This window comes from Manis pentadactyla, chromosome 7 (genome assembly GCF_030020395.1).
Source record: "Manis pentadactyla isolate mManPen7 chromosome 7, mManPen7.hap1, whole genome shotgun sequence".
Classification (NCBI taxonomy): domain Eukaryota; kingdom Metazoa; phylum Chordata; class Mammalia; order Pholidota; family Manidae; genus Manis; species Manis pentadactyla.
The window spans coordinates 92,435,243-92,456,593 of NC_080025.1; the positions used below are offsets into that span (position 1 = coordinate 92,435,243).

Here is a 21,351-nt window from a genome sequence, read left to right on the forward strand (position 1 = left end):
CCAAAGTGGTCTAACTGTTAAAAAAGATACTAAAGCATCTATTGTTCACTTAGCATTATGACACACATATTTGTGCTTTGTTCTTAATTGCTACCTGTAACTGAATGTCAGAGTAAACTCTGACATCTGTTGGTATTTCCACACTGATGAGAAAGACCATCATTTCCAGGTTGTCACAATTTCCAGTTTTATCTCTGTCTCAAGTTTGCTCACTCTTGAGCAAATGGAATTATGCCATCCCTCTTTCTATGATATGCCAGCTCTCTACTCTATCTCACCTTTAAAAGTGAATGACTTTGTTGCCTTGCTTCACCTTTTTTGGTGTGTTTTTATACCATTTCCTGTGCCAGCATTTTTTATAAATACCCACACCCCCTTGCCCTATGGCCACTTGTTGTAGTAACTTGATTGCATATTGCTTAATGAAAACATTTGCCTTGAATGTCTTTCTGGACCTTATGTCAGTAACATTGTCTTGTAGTTTTTGTCAAATGATTTTTTTTGTCAAATTAGATATACCACTGATAAAATTAGTGAGTATGAGAGATTTATTGTTTTTAAATTTTCCATCCCATGGCCATAGAAGAGGTTATATTTGGTACCCAGCTTTAGATTAAAGAGTTAGAGCACTCCATGCGCTCTATAATATGTGGCAGGCAGCATAGTAAAATGGAAAGAGTAAGAGTACTGGAAGGAATCAGAAGATCTCCATTAGAAACCCAGCATTTCCCTGTCTAACCTGGGGCTTTGGACAAGTGACTTTACCCTTCTGAATATCAGTTTTCCATCTTGTATTGATTTTCTGTGATTTGCTCTAATAAATTGCCACAAACTTAATGGCTGAAAACAATAGCTTATTTTCTCGTAGTTCTGGAAGCCAGAAATTCAAAATCAGTTTCACAGGATGGAAATAAAAGTGTCAGCCAAGTGGCCCAACTCTGCCCAAGGCCCTTCAGAAGGATCTGTTCTTTGCCTCTCCTAACTTCTGAGGGGGATCATTATTCAGCCTACCAAACACCAAAAATTATTTCTCTATTCCTGCTGGCTTGTAATTTCTATTATGCATTCTCTCATTCATTCACCCATTTACCAAACTTTCATTGCATACCTATTATATGTCAGACACTGTGTTAGGTATTAAGAATAAATACTTCCCATGCCTTTAATAAGGTCATTATGTCATTGATAAGATATACCATACAGAGTATTGCCTAGATGAAGATAAGACAGACAACTTGATCCAGACTAGAAGATTAAATTCTTTGTATGTCTCCTTTTATACCATTCTAGAGCATAAGCCACCATCATGCCTCAGTGTTCATAAATTATTTCAGTAACTATAGGAGTTATGTGCAGCCTGTGGGCCAGCAAGCGTTTTGCACAGGGAAAGCATGGATCAGCTTAAATTCAATTCAAAAGAATGTGCTGAGTACAAATAGAGCATAGACCTTGCCCTCCAAGAAATTTATAATCTTATACAATTCTTATCAATACATGCTGCATATCAACACCAACAGCAGAACATAAAAAAAAAAATCCATGTTCCCCCTGCACAGTGCGCTTGATTTTGGATGGAGCCCAGAGGCCTTTTTCAAAAAAATTATCAGGAGATTCTTACATGCTGCTAGCATTGAGCACAGAATCTATGATCAAATAGAAGTGACCTATAACTAGGAAAGCAAATCTACAGGTGTTAAAAAATGTATGACAGAGCCATAAGTTCCATTAAGACATATAGAAACAGAGTAATTCAGATACTCAGAGGAAGATAAGATCATAGCTGGCTTAAGGGGAGTTTAGGGAAGGAAGTGTTTGAAATGTCCTTGATAAATGGGTATGATTGCAAAAGGCATTAGGAGAGGGTGGTGCAAAGGGAATCCAGAAGCATGGTGGTAGGGAAAGGGGTAGGTTGTGGCTGCAGGAGGGACCTGGGGCTCGAATTTAGGTACCAATTTTCCTTTTGCTCAGACTTGCCAGCCTGGAGTCCAGAAGTGTCTGAGAAATTTAATTTAAACCTGGTCGTCCAGGTCATTTCAAAGATATGTTTTTTCAAAGCAGGAAGGTAGAACATATTTTATTTTAACAGCTGATAGGTTGATTTATACATTTAAAAAATTTAGAAACATGATAGCTGGGCTTCCATTTGTATTCTTGCTCTAAGTCATGTAAATATGAGGAGCAGGTTTCAGTGTGAGGCATAGAAATGGAGAGGAAGGTTTTATTTTAAATGTTTGAAAAGAAAAATAGTCAGGATATGGTGATTGACTGGAAGACAGAAAACCACAGTAGGAAGTAACACTGGTAATTTTGAACTTCAAGAATGATGCTAGAATTAGTGGGAGGGAAGGACATTGATAGAGAAGATAGCTAACTTTTGCTGATCTTTTTTTTCCCACAAGCTAGGGGCTTCATTACTACATTTCTTTATTTCATGGACCTTTTTTCATAACCCTTGAGGTAGATACTATTCATAACCTCATTTTGCAGACAGGTACATGGAGTCTTTGAGAGGTTAAGTGTCTCACTCTATCAAGGTCTCACAGTAAATTGAGTGGACTCGGATCTAAGCACCTTAATTCTAGAGTTTCTATTAACCACAGGTCTGCTAGTTGTCAGAAGGCTGGCTTGAGAGTAGAGTTGTGGAAGAGAAATTGGACCCAAAGATAGGAGTTTAAGAATCATCTGAAGAGACATTGAGGTTGAAAACATGGGTAGCTTTAAACTTGCAATCATCACCTTATCAATTAAAAAATGGAAGGAAGAGCAATGGATATTAAGTAAACAAATGAGCCAATCTTTCAATTCTTAATTTTTCTACCTGTGCTTAAGATTCTCCTTAATAACTTCAATTGCTTGAAGGAGACAAATTTTTCCTAACTCTGTTCCCTGTTTTTGTGAACCTAATTTAGTTTCAAATCCTCAGGGCCTTTGTTGGATTCCATTTTTGGCCTTTTTCCCTGTTTTTCCTAGTTGAAGAGAGCTAATGTGCCATGCTAGGGTAAGAGGACTGGCAGATTAGTTCAATACTTCTGTAATTTTAGTTTGTAAACTAAGTTGCTGAAGAATAAATAACACATAAATGGTGAGGTGTCTCGACTGTCCTTCGAACTCTTGCCTCTCTCAGAAACTTCTGTTCATTCCACCATTCTCACAGAGTATGCATAAAAATGCACTATTAAATCAGCCAGGAATACAAATTATTGTCTTAGAAATATATAAATTATATTCTTTTTTGTTATCCATCAGTATAACCAGATCCAAGTTTTCCTGTGCTTGTCATGTCTTTTGAACCTCCATTGTTCCATAATCTGAATCCAGCATATGCATTAGAAGGGTTTCAGGCATTGAATAAAAAGGATTTCAGAATAGCTATATGGTTATGTCAAATATTTTAATGTCATAATGCTTTATGCTTGTGCTGGTGTTCTCTTGAAATCACATTTTTCTCATATTGATTGATATTTTCAACTACTACAAAATTAACATCATATTTTAAGCATACACTCTTAAAATACACTGCAGAGTTCTAATCTGTATCCTGCATGTCCTGTTTTTTTCTAGTACTGTAACTGAGTGCTGTGTATACCATGGTTTTCTTACTTAACTCATCCCACCTAACTTTATCAGGAAAATTAATGGAATGGGACTCTCACAAAAGTGATTAGAATCAAGGGAAATCAAACTAACTTGCATTAAAGGTCAAGATTGAATTCCATATTAAGCAATTTTATGATCTGAAGTAAAATAACTTTGTTTATAGACAGCCATCAACAAGGCAAAAAAAGAATCCATTACAATGCTGTTTGAAAGACAATGGGTAAGCCAGTGACTCTCAACCTGGGCTTTGCATTGGAGTCATCTGTAGAGCTTAAAAAAAGAAAAACAAAACCTGAAATGGGACCCTAAACCTCAAGAATTCTGACTTATTGGAATTCTGTGAGGCCTAGGTATGGGTATTCATTAAACCTCCAATGTGATTATAATATGCAACCAATGTTGTGAACCACTATTAAAAAAAACATAAGAGAAATATAAAAGAGCAGGAGAAAGTAAATAAATATAAAATTCTTACCCCTTAGGAGATGACATATACTTTCTAAAAAAAGGAAATATTGTCTAATTAGTTATGAAAACTAAACTCTTAGTTCTTCTATTTTGAAATTAATCTCATTTAGATATTAATTTTTATAAGGACATATGAGAATATGTATTTTATGTGTTTATATTTGTGAGTTAAAAAAAGCTCTTTTCCTTTAGTGTTTTTTTCTCCATAAGGAAAGCTTGGTTATTTTTATGGAGTGATGTTTGGTTGCTTTGTGCAAAGTCTCTTGATCATTCTTGGTCTGGGCTGCTTTCTCTGTAATACTGGGACATTACACATGGCAGAATAGCAATGACTTGTGTTGAGTGTTCATTATATGTCAAGGTCTCTGTGTGCCAAATGCTTTATATGTGGTATCTCATTCAATCATAGTGAAAACCCTATTATGGAGTCAGTGCTATTTTAGAAAATACCCATTTTAAAGATGAGAAAGCAGTCTCAGAGACAGAAATAACATGTCCAACGTAGCGCATCTGCATAGGGATAGGGCCAGGATGTGAATTCAAGCAGTCCAACACCGTGGGCAGTGGTACAAGGTAATAATAATCCAACATGAAGATGAATTTTTCTGTTTAACCAATTGATTAAGATCAGATATTAAAGCTTGTACCTTCTTTACAGGAAACCTTGCCAAGAAGACAGTCCTGATAATTCCTAAGAGAACGGTAGACTTTTCTATTGATGTTAACAAGGACAGGAGAACTGCTGGCATTAACATCTGCCATGGACACTGGACTGGGGGAGGATGGGTGCTGTCAGATGCTGGTTGGGTTTTGAGGAAGGAGTATTAGTCTCAGAACCTCCTGAAGTGCACAAGACTCTGCCCCACTCTTCACTTCCAAATTATAGGGGGGAAAACTGATAGTGGAAGGAAACATCTAGAGAGCTCATCTGGGATAACATGAGTAGACTTCATGGGTGTGAGTAGTGGGAAGTTAAACAAACTTGTGGTCAAAATGCCTCAATTAAATTCCTGGCTCTGACACTTATGCCATAGAGTCACTCAAATTTTCTGAATCTCAGTTTTCTCATCTTTAAAATAGACATGGCAATAGTGATCATAGTAAGTGAATTCTTTAACTCAAGAGGCTGAAGATCACATGAGGTAATAAACTGTAAAAACTCCAAGTCAAGCATAAGGTGTTTTAAAAACTGTTAATGTTAATGTAACAGGTGTTTGTTTTCCAGTTGGAGCCTTTATTTCTTTAACATGGGCCGAACAAAAAAAACCAAACCAATAAACCAAAAAAACTTTACTTTAAAACTTACTTGATTGAGAATGTTCTCACCAAAACACTTGGACTGACTTTTACTTCACCCAAGTGTTCAAAACCCCTAGACATTTAAGCAATCTCTAAGTGCACCAATTACTGTCTAATGGGCAAATCCCATGATCTTTCCTCAGTCTTCAATAGAATTGTAATAGCAGTAGTAATTCATTCATTCAGCAAGGGTTTTTTGAGTGCCTACTGTGTGTCTGGAATGGTGTTAAATTAGTGAAAATAAAAGCAGGAAAAAATGAAAGTGCCTATTAAGTACCCACTGTGGATCCAGTGCTACATATAATCTCATTTAATCTTCACAGCAACTCTGTAAAATAGGTATTACTAGCATCATTTATAAATGGGGATACTGAGGTTCAGAGAACTTAAGAGATGTGCCCAACATCTCCTAGCAAGGAGATGGTAGAACTGGAATTAAGGCTTTATTTTTTATCCCAGCAAATGGTCTTCCTTTTGATCACTCATTTATTAATGATTCATTTATTCATACCTCACTTAGTCTAAATCCTTTTGATCTTCTTTCTTTCTGTGAACATCACAGATAACTTCTTAGTCACCTGTGCTCAAAATGGTGGCACCATTTTAAAAATTCTTATTCTTCTAACTTCTATATCAAGTTGACTAAAATCTTGATTGACTATACCTTCCATTTTTATTGCTAACCTTTAGCACTCTTTACTGACTGCTATTGTAGTAGGTTTCCAAGTAGACTTTGTTTCAGTCTGTCTTCCACTAAATAATTGTACAATGCTGCCTAGTGACTCCTACTAAAGTGCAAGTCTATTTCCTTTCCCAGTAATCTTCCATGGCTTTCCATGGTCTACAAAATTTCTAATATTTATGAGACATCCCTGGTATCCAGACTATAGCATGAACCACATTTCCAGCCTTCTCCCTCAATGCATCTCTTCCCAAACCTGTTATCTGTGTTTCTCAGGCTTGTCTGGAAAAAATCACCTTGGGCTTATTAATACACAAATTCCCAGGCCCCATTTGAATGTACTGAGGCAGCATCCTCAGGGGTTTACCAGGACTTGTGGGGGCATGGAAAGGCCTTGTGGTCCTCTGAGAATCCCAGAGCACAGGAACATAGCTGTGACCACCCTAGGACTCTTACTAGTGCTGAGGACTCTGTGTGTTGAGGAAATCTGCCAGTACCACCTGACATTATGACGCTTAGACCTACCTGTGTTCTCCTGGCCACCCTTTCACACATATCACTGAGGTACAAACCAAGTGCTGAGAAACCCATAGACACAGTAATTAAAGTGAATTCTCATAGAGGTGATTTTCTTACATTTGTATACACATATTTTTAACATGAGCACATCTGAAATACATAAAGGAGTTTATCTTTTAAATAAATGTTAAGCAACACATAAAGCATCTCATTTCTAAATTATGTATGTATGTATGTTTATATACACACATATGGAGAAAGAATATGAGAAACATGCATATATAATTGTAATAGGTACATAAATGATTATAGGCATATGTATATATATATGTGAATATGTGTGCATAGAGACACACAAACATACATATATGGCTTGTCTTCTCCAAAATGATATGAACTCGATTATAAAAGACCTCCACTATTACAAAATAAAAGATAATGACAATAGGAATATGAAACAAAGGGAAAATGATGACCAGGAAAAAGGTGGAATAGAGGTATTGTTCTTTAAAGGTTTCTACATCATTGTTGAATGGCTGCTAGATAGTACATTGAAGTAAAGATCATTGCTTTTCTCTTTATCTTGTATGCTTTTCAATTCACACCACTGAAAGCAAAATTACTGTTTTTAAAATCTTTTATATTACACTGCATATGCACAGATTTTTAAAATTCTCAATTTCTGTTTTCCCACATTGCTTCCAATTATAGTATTTTCATGAATCCCCTCAATTAAAAAAAAACTTAAGTAAAATGGTAGCATGTTAATTGTTTTGCTTCTGAAAACAAAAAATCTAGAACTTTTGGCTATTGTGCAAATTGCTCTTAGAAGTAAAAGGGATAGATGTTTAACTGGAAGGTGAAGAAATCATCTTAAAACCCCTAAGGAAAATTAGATATTTAATTATACACTGTGAATGTGAATAACTAATGTGAATACTAATTCATTCTTTTCTATATTCACCTATTCATCCACAGCATATATATTAAGTACCTACTATGCAAAATGCTGGAATAGATCTATAACCTTAAAATTTTGCTACAGTCTTCATATTCACTTAGTAACACTGACTTTCTCAGAGTGAAGAAAGGCAAATCAAATTGTTGTCACCCTCCTAGGTTGATTTGCTTCAATATTAGAATATTTTTTTCACACTGATTTAATATTTCACATCTGTATGCATCTCCTGTTAGTCAACTTACGATATATTTTTTTCAGAGTTATAGTCATACTCTGTTTGGTCATAGACTCAGTGGTTCTATTCTCTTCCTGGGTATGTTCTCTGCTTCAGGTGGGACAGGCTAGTCTAGGCTATGTGCTCTTTCTTGGTCTCCTAACCTGCTTTTATTGTCCTAGCATTCAGGCTTTAGTCATTTCTTACATAGCGGCATTGTGTTCCCACCTAGCTCCTTGGCAGGGAGAGCCATGCTGTGCACAACCTAGAAGAGGCAGTGAGGGAGGCTTTTTGTAACCCTGGATACAACTCTCCTGTTCTACTGGAAAGAGTCTGGGCTTTGAAGTTAGGTAGTTACATATTTAAATCCAGTCCTCTTCACTTTCTCACTTTTTTTTCTTTTGATATCATTAATGTAAAATTAAATGAGGAACATTATGGTTACCAGACTCCCCCCATTATCAAGTTCCCACCACATACCCCATTACAGTCACTGTCCATCAGTGTAGTAAGATGCTATAGAATTACTACTTTTCTTTTCTGTGTTGTACTGCCTTCCCCTTGCCCGCCCACTGTATTATGTGTGCTAATATAATGCCCCATTTTCCCTCTTATCCCTCCCTTCCCACCCATCCTCCCCAGTCCCTTTCCCTTTGGTAACTGTTAGTCCATTCTTGGGTTCTGTGAGTCTGCTGCTGTTTTGCTCCTTCAGTTTTTTCTTTGTTCTTATACTCCACAGATGAGTGAAATCATTTGATACTTGTCTTTCTCTGCCTGGCTTATTTCACTGAGCATAATCCCCTCTAGCTCCATTCATGTTGTTGCAATGGTAGGATTTATTTTCTTCTTAGGGCTGAATAATATTCCATTGTGTATATGTACCACATCTTCTTTGTCCATTCATCTACTGATGGACACTTAGGTTGCTTCCATTTCTTGGCTATTGTAAATAGTGCTGCGATAAACATAGGGGTGCATCTGTCTTTTTCAGACTGGGCTGCTGCATTCTTAGGGTAAATTCCTAGAAGTGAAATTCCTGGGTCAAATAGTATGTCTATTTTGAGCTTTTAGAGGAACCTCCATATGGCTTTCCACAATAGTTGAAGTAATTTACATTCCCACCAGCAGTGTAGGAGGGTTCCCCTTTCTCCACAACCTTGCCAACTTTTGTTGTTGTTTGTCTTTTGGATGGTGGTGATCCTTACTGGTGTGAGGTGATATCTCATTGTGGTTTTAATTTATATTTCTCTGATGACTACTGATGAGGAGCATCTTTTCATGTGTCTGTTAGTCATCTGAATTTCTTCTTTGGAGAACTGTCTGTTCAGCTCCTCTGCCCATTTTTTATTTGGATTATTTGCTTTTTGTTTGTTGAGGTGCATGAGCTCTTTATATATTTTGGATGTCAACCCTTTATCGGATCTGTCATTTATGAATATATTCTCCCATACTGTAGGGTACCTTTTTGTTCTATTGATGGTGTCCTTTGCTGTACAGAAGCTTTTCAGTTTGATATAGTCCCACTTGTTCATTTTTGCTTTTGTTTCCCTTGCCCAGGGAGATATGTTTATGAAGTTGCTCATGTTTCCATCCAAGAGATTTTTGCCTACGTTTTTTTCTAAGAGTTTTATGGTTTCATGACTTATATTCAGGTCTTTGATCCATTTTGAATTTACTTTTGTGTAGACATTTTGATTAGACAGTGATCCAGTTTCATTCTCTTACATGTAGCTGTCCAGTTTCACCAACACCTGCTGTTGACGAGGCTGTCATTTCCACATTGTATGTCCATGGCTCCTTTATCATATATTAATTGACCATATATGTTTGGGTTAATATCTGGACTCTCTGTTCTGTTCCATGGATCTGTGGTTCTGTACTTGTGCCAGTACCAAATTGTTTTCAATTGCCACCAAATTGATTACTGTGGCTTTGTAGTAGAGCTTGAAGTAGGGAAGCAAGATCCCCCCTGCTTTATTCTTCCTTCTCAGGATTGCTTTGGCTATTCGGGGTCTTTTGTGGTTCCAAATGAATTTTAGAACTATTTGTTCTGTCAAGTTCATTTAAGAATGCTGTTGTTATTTTGATAGGGATTGCATGAATCTGTAGATTGCTTTAGGCAGGATGGCCATTTTGACAATATTAATTCTTCCTAGCCAGGGGCATGGGACGAGTTTCCATTTGTTAGTGTCCTCTTTAATTTGTCTTAAGAGTGTCTGGTAGTTTTCAGGGTATAGGTCTTTCACTTCCTTGGTTAGGTTTATTCCTAGGTATTTTATTCTTTTTGATTCAATTGTGAATGGAATTGTTTTCCTGATTTCTCTTTCTGCTAGTTCATCATTAGTGTATAGGAAAGTAACAGATTTCTGATTTCTGCAACTTTGCTGAATTTAGATATTAGTTTTAGTAGTTTTGGAGTGGAGTCTTTAGGGTTTTTTATGTACAATATCATGTCATCTGCAAATAGTGACAGTTTGACTTCTTCCTTACCAATCTGGATGCCTTCTTTTTCTTTGTGTTGTCTAATTGCCATGGCCAAGACCTCCAGTACTATGTTGAATAAAAGTGGGGGGAGTGGGCATCCCTGCCTTGTTCCCGATCTCAGAGGAAAAGCTTTCAGCCTTTCGCTGTTCAGTATGATGTTAGCTGTGGGTTTATCATATATGGCCTTTATTATGTTGAGGTACTTGCCCTCTATGCCCATTTAGTTGAGAGTTTTTGTCATGAATGGATGTTGAATTTTGTCGAATGGTTTTTTAGCGTCTATGGAGATGATCATGTGGTTTTTGTCCCTCTTTTTGTTTATGTGGTGGATGATGTTGATGTATTTTTGAATTTTGTACCATCCTTGCATCCCTGAGATGAATCCCACTTTGTCATGGTGTATGATCCTCTTGATGTATTTTTGAATTTGGTTTGCTAATATTTTGTTGAGTATTTTTGCATCTAGGTTCATCAGGGATATTGGTCTGTAATTTTCTTTTTTGGTGAGGTCTTTGCCTGGTTTTGGTATTAGGGTGATGCTGGCTTCATATAATGAGTTTGGAAGAATTCCCTACTCTTCTATTTTTTGGAAAACTTTAAGGATAATGGTTATTATTCCTCCCTAAATGTCTGATAAAATTCAGCAGTGAGTCCATCTGACTAAGGGATTTTTTTCTTGGGTAGCTTTTTGATTACTGATTCAAGTTTGTTGCTGGAATTGGTCTGTTTAGATTTTCTGTTTCTTCCTGGGTCAGTCTTGGAAGGTTGTATTTTTCTAGAAAGTTGTCCATTTCTTCTAGGTTATCCAATTTGTTAGCATACATATAGATTTTCATAGTATTCTCTAATAATTCTTTGTATTTCTGTGGTGTCCGTTGTGATTTTTCCTTTCTCATTTCTGATTCTGTCGATGTGTGTAGATTCTCTTTTTCTCTTAATAATTCTGGCTAGGGTTTCATCTATTTTGTTTATTTTCTCAAAGAACCAGTCTTGGTTTCATTGATTTTTTTTCTATTGTTTTATTCTCCTCAATTTTATTTATTTCTTCTCTGATCTTTATTATGTCCCTCCTTGTACTGACTTTGGGCCTCATTTGTTCTTCTTGTTCCAGTTTCAAAAATTGTGACTTTAGACTATTCATTTGGGTTTGTTCTTCCTTCTTAAGGAGGCCTGATTTGCTATATACTTTCCTCTTAGAACTGCCTTCACTGCATCCCACTGAAGTTGGGGCTTTGTGCTGTTGTTTTCATTTGTCTCCATGCATTGCTTACTCTCTGTTTTAGTTTGGTAATTGATCCATTGATCATTCAGGAGCATGTTGTTAAGCATCCATGTGTTAGTGAGCCTTTTTTTTTTCTTTGTACAATTTATTTCTTTTGTTTTCTTTGTTCAGTTTATTTCTAGTTTTATACCTTCATGATCTGAGAAGTTGATTGGTAGAATTTCAGTCTTTTTGAATTTACTTTGACTCTTTTTGTGGCCTAGTATGTGGTCTATTCTGGAAAATGTTCCATGTGAGAAGAATGTGTATCCTGCTGCTTTTGGGTGCAGAGTTCTGTAGATGTTTGTTAGGTCCATCTGTTCTAGTGTGTTGTTCAGTGCCTCTGTGTCCTTATTTTCTGTCTGGTGCATCTGTCGTTTGGAGTGGTGTGTTGAAGTCTCCTAAAATGAATGCATTGCATTCTATTTCCTCCTTTAATTCTGTTAGTATTTGCTCCACATATGTTGGTACTCCTGTGTTGTGTGCATATGTATTTATAATGGTTATATCCTCTTGTTGGACTGAGCCCTTTATCATTATGTAATGTCCTTCTTTATGTCTTGTTACTTTCTTTGTTTTGAAGTCTATTTTACCTGATACTACTACTGCAACAGCTGCTTTTTTCTCCCTGTTGTTTGCATGAAATGTCTTTTTCCATCCTTTCACTTTTAGTCTGTGTTTGTCTTTGGGTTTGAGGTGAGTCTCTTGTAAGCAGTGTATAGATGGGTCTTGCTTTTTTATCCATTCTATTCCTCTGTGTCTTTTGATTGGTGCATTCATTCCATTTATATTTAAGGTGATTATCAACAGATATGTACTTATTGCCATTGCAGGCTTTGGATTTGTGGTTACCAAGTATCCAAGGGTAGTTTCTTTACTATCTAATCATCTAACTTTAACTCACTTATAACTCTATTATAAACACAGTCTGATGATTCTTTATTTCTCTCCCTTCTTATTCTTCCTCCTCCACTCTTTATATGTTAGGTGTTTTATTCTGTATTCTTTTATGTTTCCCTTGACTGCCTTTGTAGATAGCAGATTTTATGTTTTGTCTTTAGTTAGTATTTGGTTGGTCTGCTTTCTTTATTTGCTATGATTTTATTTTCTCTGGTGACATCTATGTATCCTTAGGATTACTTCTATCTACAGCAGTCCCTTTAAAATACCCTGTAGAGATGGTTTGTGGGAGGCAAATTCCCTCAACTTTTGTTTAACTGGAAATTGTTTAATCCCTCCTCCAAATTTAAATGATAATTGTGCTGGATACAGTATTCTTGGTTCAAGGCCCTTGTGTTTCATTGGATTACATATATCATGCCATTCTCTTCTGGCCTGTAAGGTTTCTGTTGAGAAGTCTGATGATAGCCTGTTGGCTTTTCCTTTGTAGGTGATCTTTATTCTCTCTTTTGCTGCCTTTAATAACCTGTCCTTGTCTTTGGTCTTTGTCATTTTAATTATTATATGTCTTGGTGTTGTCCTCCTTGGGTCCCTTGTGTTGTGATATCTGTGGGCTTCCATGGTCTGAGAGACTATTTCCTTCCCCATCTTGGAGAAGTTTTCAGCAATTATTTCTTCAAAGACACTTTCTATCCCTTTTCCTCTCTCTTCTTCTTCTGGTACCCCTATTAAACAAATATTTTTCCATTTGGATTGGTCACACAGTTCTCTTAATATTCTTTCATTCCTAGACATCCTTTTATCTCTCTCTGCCTCAGCTTCTCTGTATTCCTGTTCTCACATTTCTATTCCATTAACAGTCTCTTGCACCTCATCTAGTCTGGTTTTAAGTCCTTCCATTGACTGTTATCTCCCTCCAGACTTCATCCCTTAGCTCTTGCATATTTCTCTGCAGGTCCATCAGCATGGTTATGACCTTTATTTTAAATTCTTTTTCAGGAATATTGGTTATATCTATCTCACCAGGCCCTCTCTCTGGCATTTGAATGATTTTGGACTGAACGACATTCTTCTGCCTTTTTGTGGTGATAGAAGTGATTGCCTGTGAGTTGTGCATTGTCAGCTGGGAGAACAACGTCCCTTCCTGCTTGCTGGTTGCTTTGCCCTTCTCTCTGCCTGTGCTGGTTTCCTGCACACCGGGAGCAGTCTCTGGATTGATTCCCTGAGCTGCCATGGTAGGGTGGCCCTCAGGATGGCCTAGGGCACTGCTGGGGGTTTCAGGCATGGAGTGTGTGTTCTCCTTCGAGAACAGCTCCCCTTCATGCCTTCTGGTCTTTGTGCCAGCTTCTTCTGCCTGTGCCAGGCACCTGCACACTGGGGCAGCCTCTGGGTCTGTCCCTGTTAGGTGCACACTGGGAGAAGACTCTGTGGTTTCTGTGCGTGGGGCTGCTTCCTGGCTGGTTCACAGCAATCGTGAGTCAGCCAGTTTGCTTGCAGTGCCAGTGGGGGGTAATGAATGGCAGGCTGCTTATTTCCATGAGGGTTAGGGTGCCTAAAGTTCCTTAAGATTCCCAGTCTACTGGGCTGAGTGTGCTGGGATGGTTTTGTCCAACTGTTAAACCCTTGTCCCTTTAAGGCTTTTAAAGCACCTGCTTTTCTTTGTCCCAGGGTAGCCAGCTGTGGGGACCCACTTGCAGTCTCAGTCTCGAATTTTACCTTTTCGTTTCTCTAATATCCAGTACATCATGCCATGTGTGTCTGTGCTCCTGGTTCAGATTACTAGGGCTGGTTATTTAGCAGTACTGTGCTTCCACTTCCTCCCCACTCTGATTCTTTTCCTCTCACTGGTGAGCTGGGGTTGGGGGAAGAGCTTGGTTCCTACTGGGTCATGGCTTTGTATCTTCCCATTTTTGTGAGATGCTCAGTTCTCATAGATGTAGCCTTGCTGTTGTACTGTATCTTCTGGTATCTCTTTTAGGAGTAGTTGTATTTGCTGTATTTTCAAAATACATATGGTTTTGGGAGGAGATTACACTGCCCTACTTATGCTGCCATCTTGAGTGCCCTAAGTCCACTTTCTCACTTTTTGATCTTAGACAAATAATCATCTTTGACCCTCAGTTTCTTCATTTGTAAAATATGGAGAATGTTGTCTATCTCATGGATTCTATTCATTATCAAAAATTTACTTCCCTTTCACTACCAATAAATATTTGTTGAATGTAATGAAGTGATGATATTTTTGGATTTACAGGTATTAAACTAATTGCAAGTATTTGTTTTATTGTTGGGTTCCTCTTATAGGCGAATGTTTCTGATACCCTACAATTGATATGTCAAAGCCCTATCCCCAGTGTGGTGGTATTTAGAAATGGGGACTTTGGGTGATAATTAGGTTTAGATTAGGTCATAACAGCAGGACCTGCATGATGGAATTAGTGCCCTTTAAGAGGAAAAGAGAGTTCTTTCTCAATAAGCGTGTACCCAGGAAATGAACTGTTAGCCCATACAAGAAGGCAGCAAGTCAGGAAGAGGGTCTGACCAGACACTAAATCTGCTAGCATCTTGATCTTGGAATTCCCAGCTTCTAGAACTATGAGAAATAAATATCTGTTGTTTAAACCACCCAGTCTATGGTGTTTTGTTTTAGCAGCCCTAGTACACTAAGACAGTTCCTTTTATAAATCTCTTATTAACTCCTTAGGGTAAGAACTATAATTTGCATCTTTGTTTAGGATTACCCATATTTAGTGTGATATCTAGTACATAAGACTCAATAAGTAACTGTTGAACACAACTTGGGAATCAGTTCTCATGTTCTCATCATCATCTGCAGCCTTGATTTATCACCTTCCCCATCACTCATACACAAGAACCCATGATGGTTTAGTCTAATAGAATAAAATAAAAACCTGCAATTTGATCAAAAGCTCCTAGGGAAAAGTGTGGGTTAGTTTCCACCATGACTTGGGTATGAAACAGAATGGATTAAAATTCTAGCTCTCCATTTATTAGCTGTGTGAATGAAAAAAAGTTATTTAACTTGACCAACTCAGTTTATTCATCAAATAATCTTGGCAAACCTGTTTTGAACATTAGATGATATCATGGAATAAAAAAAGTGAAGGTTTTCTGAATAACATCTTATAAAATAAAAGAATGTTTTTTTCACTTTGTATGATTACGTAAACATGTTTACACTGTTTCTCAATTCCTGAAAGAATGACTTTAGACTCACCAAGAGAACTCTTTTGAATATCATTCTTTGTTTCAAACATATTTCCTTGTGGCAGGAAGTGATAAAAACACATAGCACAGACAGCTAGTGACTGAAGAGGAAGTTAATGGTGTTTGTTTTTCCTCCAGAATTAGTAGTTCAGAAATTAAAAATAAAAATGTGTCTTGCCAAGTTTGGAAAATACACAGAATGCTTTGATTACAGTATTACAATGGACCTAATTTTTTGAACCTTAATATTTCTTTCATATTTATGAAGTACTTTTTAAATTTGAAACTTTGAGCCTTTACATTTTATTTTGCAAACTCTAATGATTAAAATATCCAAATGCTATTAAATATACGTGAAATTTATTTGCTCTTTATTCTGTAGATGTGGAAACCAAGAGAAGGTTTAGAGTAAAGCATTTTGAAGTCATTGACAAGCACCAATGATATTATTAGGATTCCATGTCAAGACTGTAATGCCTTTGAGGAGACCATATTTTGGATGGTTTTTAAGCTATCATGGGAAGAATTAAACAAGCCTTTCCCCAGCTATGTACTGAAAATACCCCGACTGTGATTGGAAAGTATTGTTGGACTCAAAGCCAGCTCATTTTTTCACCAGAGATGTCTGCATACCCCCAAGTTTGGGGCATTACCAAAGTTGATGGAAATGAGATTAAACAAGGTGGGGGTGTTGCAGGAGAAGGCAGCCAATTACAAAAACCTATAGAAGTGACAATACATGCTATTCTAGAAAGTCAGGATATTTTATTTCTGGGAACAAATTATGTAGTTTTGAAGGGAGACTGCAACTACTTTGAAACATCTTTCATTTAATTAAAATCAAAATTCATGTGGTTTGTTCCTTCTGTATGAGTATTATTTTGGCTTTGCTTAGGTATTGCCAGAGGGTTTTCAAAGATTCAAATGTTCTTTGTTATGGGTAAAAGGAGATCCTTTGGTACATGTTTAACTCGTGCTCACTGCTGCTGTGTTTGGCAGTAGTCACACACCACGGGAAGAGCACCTCTAAAGCCTGCTGAAAGGAAAGGACCCTGGGTATTACTGTGAGGAAGAAGGGAAGGCAAAGGTGATACAGGAGTGATGTCAAGGGGTTATATAAGTGCACTTGGAAATTAGTTTTGGAAAGTTCACTGAGGAGCTAGTATTTGGGAGTGGTAGATATTTTTAGATTGCTTCTAAGCAAAATCACTATGTTTCTTTTAATTTACTGGAAAGAAATCATCTAGTCCAGTATTTTCCAAATTGCATGTCATGAACTGTTAGTGGGCTGTGAAATCAATTTAGTAGGTTGCAGTTAAACAGTGAAATAGAAGAGATCACATTACAACATACCAGATTGCATATATATTGTAAGATTAAGTGTTAATTTGTGAAACTGATGTTTGAGCTTTATACAGATAAGCATGTTTCTCTATGTATATAAATATACTTTGCTTAAAATGAAATGTATTTGTCAATGTGAATAGTAGTTGAAGAAGGTTGAAAGCCACTGATTGAGTCCTTCTCTTACTTTGCAGATGAGTAAACTGACAGAGGTGGACTCCCAGTTTATTTGAAGGGTCTCACCTTGTGGCTTACCTATTATTCATTCTCTTTCCTGTTGTAGTCTTTGTTTTGATCACCTGTATATCTTTTATACCCTCCCCACCTTCAGTGCTTCAAAATCCCTATATTTTTGCACCAGGAATTGGGTCAAAGATGCTGATTCTGAGGAAGTGAATTTTCACTGAGCCTTTGAGCACCATGCTGGGGGTGGTTGGTACAGGTGATACCATGGGGAGAAGAGCCTTCATAGCTCTCCCTTTCAATAGGGCCAGTCTTTTCCATAGGTTATGTCAGGTGGCTGGTTGGAACAATCATCTGATAAATGTCCTCGATTGATGACTTATCTTTATTATTAAGGAATAATAGTGTTTATTAGCTTCTATCACTTGTTTCAGTTCAGTTCGACAAGTATTGAGTTCCCTGCTTTATGCTAGGTATTTTTGCCAGCCACTTACTTCCTCCTGTATGGGGAACGAATATTTAGAGGTTTAAATTGATCCCGCACTTTGCTTGTGGGATATGCCAGTGAGGTACGAGGTATTTGGGGTTGTTTGTAAAGATGGTAGAGCCGTAGCTCCATGTTATGTTATACAACATACCACTTTGAAACTTTCTGATGCTTGATCTAGAAATTATCCTAATATCTTGAACTCAACCTTTCACTCATTAGGAAGTCCTCCAATAAAGTTCGTGTTGAATGTTTTTTTCTATCTTACTTTCATAACACATTGATTTTTATTGAACTTTCTCCTTGTTGCTATTTATAAAGTGTCACTTCTGCACCAAGAGCTGATTTTTCTCTGACCACCTGAGAATCAGGGCAGCAGGACTGGGTGGGGGGCTGACTATCTGGATCCCATGTGGTGTCTTGTCATTCCCACACTGTTGCTGCTTTGGTTCACCTTTCTGTGTGGCTGTTCCTGAAGGCAGTGTTCTGTTTTCTGTCTTTTCTTCTTTTTTTTTTAAAGTGTTAGTGCAAAGTGTATTATTCTGTTTAGTTTGGTTATTAGTTGAGTACCAGCCACACAAGTCATTGCTGAGACAGTTGCAGCATCCTGCAATGGTCCCTGGGTGGCCCCAGGAGCCTGCTTTCTCTTGAAGGCTGTCAGTACAAAGAGGGAGTCCAAGCCCATGGAATATGTATAAATAGACCCTGATTGTGTCAGTGGGTAAAGTGCTTCTCTTTTTAAAAAATTCTTAATTTAAAAATTTTTGCTAATTTGAAAGATTAAACATGATAGTTTATGGTCATTTTTACTTGTGTTTTTGACTATTAATTATTTTGAACATTTTCCCACATATTGACTGAGTTTTCTTTCCCTGTTTTGAATTTCTGTTTGTGTCCTTTGCCCATTTTTCTTTTAGACTGTTCTCTTTTGTTATTGATTTATAAGAATTTTTTAAATGTTATCAGAATTGTTTTTTTGTTGTTGTTGTGGTATATATATAAACCATGAAATTTACCCATTTTAACCTATTGTGAGTGTACACTTTAGTGGCATTAAGTGCATTTACATGATGGTGCGACCATCACCAATGTCCATCTCCAAAACTTTTCTGTGATAAAAAAGATTTAAAAAAAAAGAGAAAAGAAAAAAGACCTGGTAGATGTTACAAATCTTAACCATATGTGTGCTATGTAGGCACAAAGACCTCTCATCTTTGGCAAGTGGAGCACTAGCCTTTTCTCCTTACGTTTACACTGGAAACGTTTCTCTGGATCCAAATTACACCGGAAACGTTTCTCTGGATCCCCTAATTGTTTCTCTGGATCCAAAGCCTCCTTGATTATTGCTACTCACTTTAACAGATGTATTCATACATTAAATAAACAGGCAAAAAGCTGTCCTCATATGACTGTCTTACTGAGTGAGTTCTATTTTGTTGAGTCTTAATAGTTCCTCCACTTTTCATTTAATCTACTTGTGTTTGATATTTTCCTCACTTGCCAATGTGGTGTTTCCAGCTGTGCGTGGAAATTAATTTTCTATTCGAATAGACAATTCCAGGAAACTATCTATTAAGTCTATAGGAGGCAAAAAGAATGTTGTTTTATTTTTTTTTTTCTGGTATTCTCACCATTATAAGGGGAGAAAAAAGGTTGGTTTAAGACTTCATGTATTTATTTTTCAACTAATATTGTTTAATTAAAATAAACTTTGCCGCTGATCACAAAAGAGGTCAATAATAGAATGTGGGTGACAGTGAAAAGTTAACTATTCTCCAATTAACAGAATAGTTCTAAATGGATCTCCCATGGACTCTGAAACCTTTTTTGGACAACAGACCCCTTTGTATAGCTGACTGACTCTGTAGATCCTCAAAATCTAAGGTCCATAGACTCTTTTTCAAAACCCTAGGGATCAGGAGTGTTTGGAATTGAATATTTATCTGATTTTCAAAAGGTAGTATGTCCCTGTACCCTCTTGCATGACATGTCACCTTTAATGGGATCTAGGACAGCTCTTCATAATTAAAAAATACATATATTTCTGCAGTGAGGTTCATAGATATTAAATGAGATAAAGACAATACAATAGGAAGAGACAGTAGTCTCAGGTCTGTATAGGCCAGTTTTTGTTGCTGGGTGAGCTTAGATTTGTTGCCAAATGAGTTATGAAAACTCTTTGTTCTATAGGATCTTAATTAATGGATAAACAAAATTTTGCCTATTCTTTACAGATCCTTACAGATTTCCAGGTCCCTCAGTGACCAGTGGCTTGGCTCCACACTCCAGCCATGCCTGCTCCTCAGCCCCACTCAAGTTGTGGGCTTAGCATTCTTGGTATTACAGATATTTTTACCTTTATTTGTCACTTTTAATGAAAACTAAAAACAGGGATTGCGATTGACTGGGCTTTTAAGTAAATGTATGGAATCAGGTTTCACATTTTAATTTCTAGAATTTTCATTTCATTTACCAAAAATATGAAAGTTGGCTTAAGAATATTTAGGATTCCCTACAGTTGAGAAATACTGGGGAAAATATCTTTATGTCAAAAAATTGCTCTAAGCTGCACACATGGTCTTTGGTAAATTCAGAAAATTAATGTTACAGCAAATCTTCATTACCTGTTTTTTCTGAAGTTTTTATTAATTTACTATTAATCAAAATATTGTAATATTTTTTTTAATTGAAGGTTTTATATAACCTTGTCTACAGCAGCTTTGGGCCAAAAACAATTTCTTAAATATTAAGTGTGTGATTTTTAAAGAATCCTTTACAGAGGAATAACTCTACTTTATATAGCTTTAAATTAAATAGCTGTTAAAAAAAACCCAGAAAACAAAAAAACATACAAGCAGCATTTTTCTTTAAACTCCAACACTATAAAAAAAAATTCTGTAATTTAAAAATAAGAGAGGAATCAGTGGTTAAAATGATCCTTGTGTTTACCATACTTCATTCAGAATTATATTATACCTCCTCATGTGTTTCTAGATCTGTATTAACATCATACAATCTCAGAGTACCCATTTTTACTTTGGAAGAATACTTTTCTTTTCTGCATAGCACATTCCTCTAAGCCATATCCAATATCAGTTTGGGGTATTGGTCAATGTGTGATGTTTAAATTGTACTCTATACTCTTTAACAATTTCTTTCTGACAGAACAATTTGAAATACACTGAATTTCTAAAAATAGTTTGGAAAAAATATGACCTCTATTTAAAAATGCATGATGTATATGTTGATATAATATATTTGACACAGAAACTATTGAACAGTTGGGGAACAGATGCCATAAACTTTAACCCAAAGGCATTAAAATACCAGCATTAAAAACCAACAATTTCTTTTTAAAGTGGAACTTACTGTGCCCTAAGGATATGAGTTGTGTGTTAGATATTGTTTATTATTCTAACTGTCTGCCTTCTTACTTTCTGGTATGAAAGGACGCACTCTGGCCATATTTGCTCAGTGATCATCTACAATGTGCAGCTTCCATCGGGAAATAATCTGCCTTAAACTAACAAACTGCTGATGTTTTTTTCTGTCCTTTAATGTCTTTTACTTGCTTTGAGGTCCCCTAATTGAGATCAATTAATAGTTAAGAATTCTCTCAGGAAATAATGTCACAAAAGTTATCAGTACGTTTCTGATACAGTTCATCTATATACAAAGTAAAATCTAGAAATACTATTTCTAATAGCAATACTTTAAAATTATT

General features: G+C 36.6%; 1 protein-coding gene and 1 pseudogene across 1 annotated transcript in view; one reads left to right on the plus strand and one right to left on the minus strand.

The window, feature by feature from the left end:
• HDAC9 (histone deacetylase 9) overlaps nucleotides 1–21,351 on the plus strand; it is a 930,736-nt gene that overhangs the window by 103,173 nt on the left and 806,212 nt on the right. The window lies entirely within an intron of this gene.
• Nucleotides 18,773–18,882, minus strand: LOC118908517 (U6atac minor spliceosomal RNA; annotated as a pseudogene).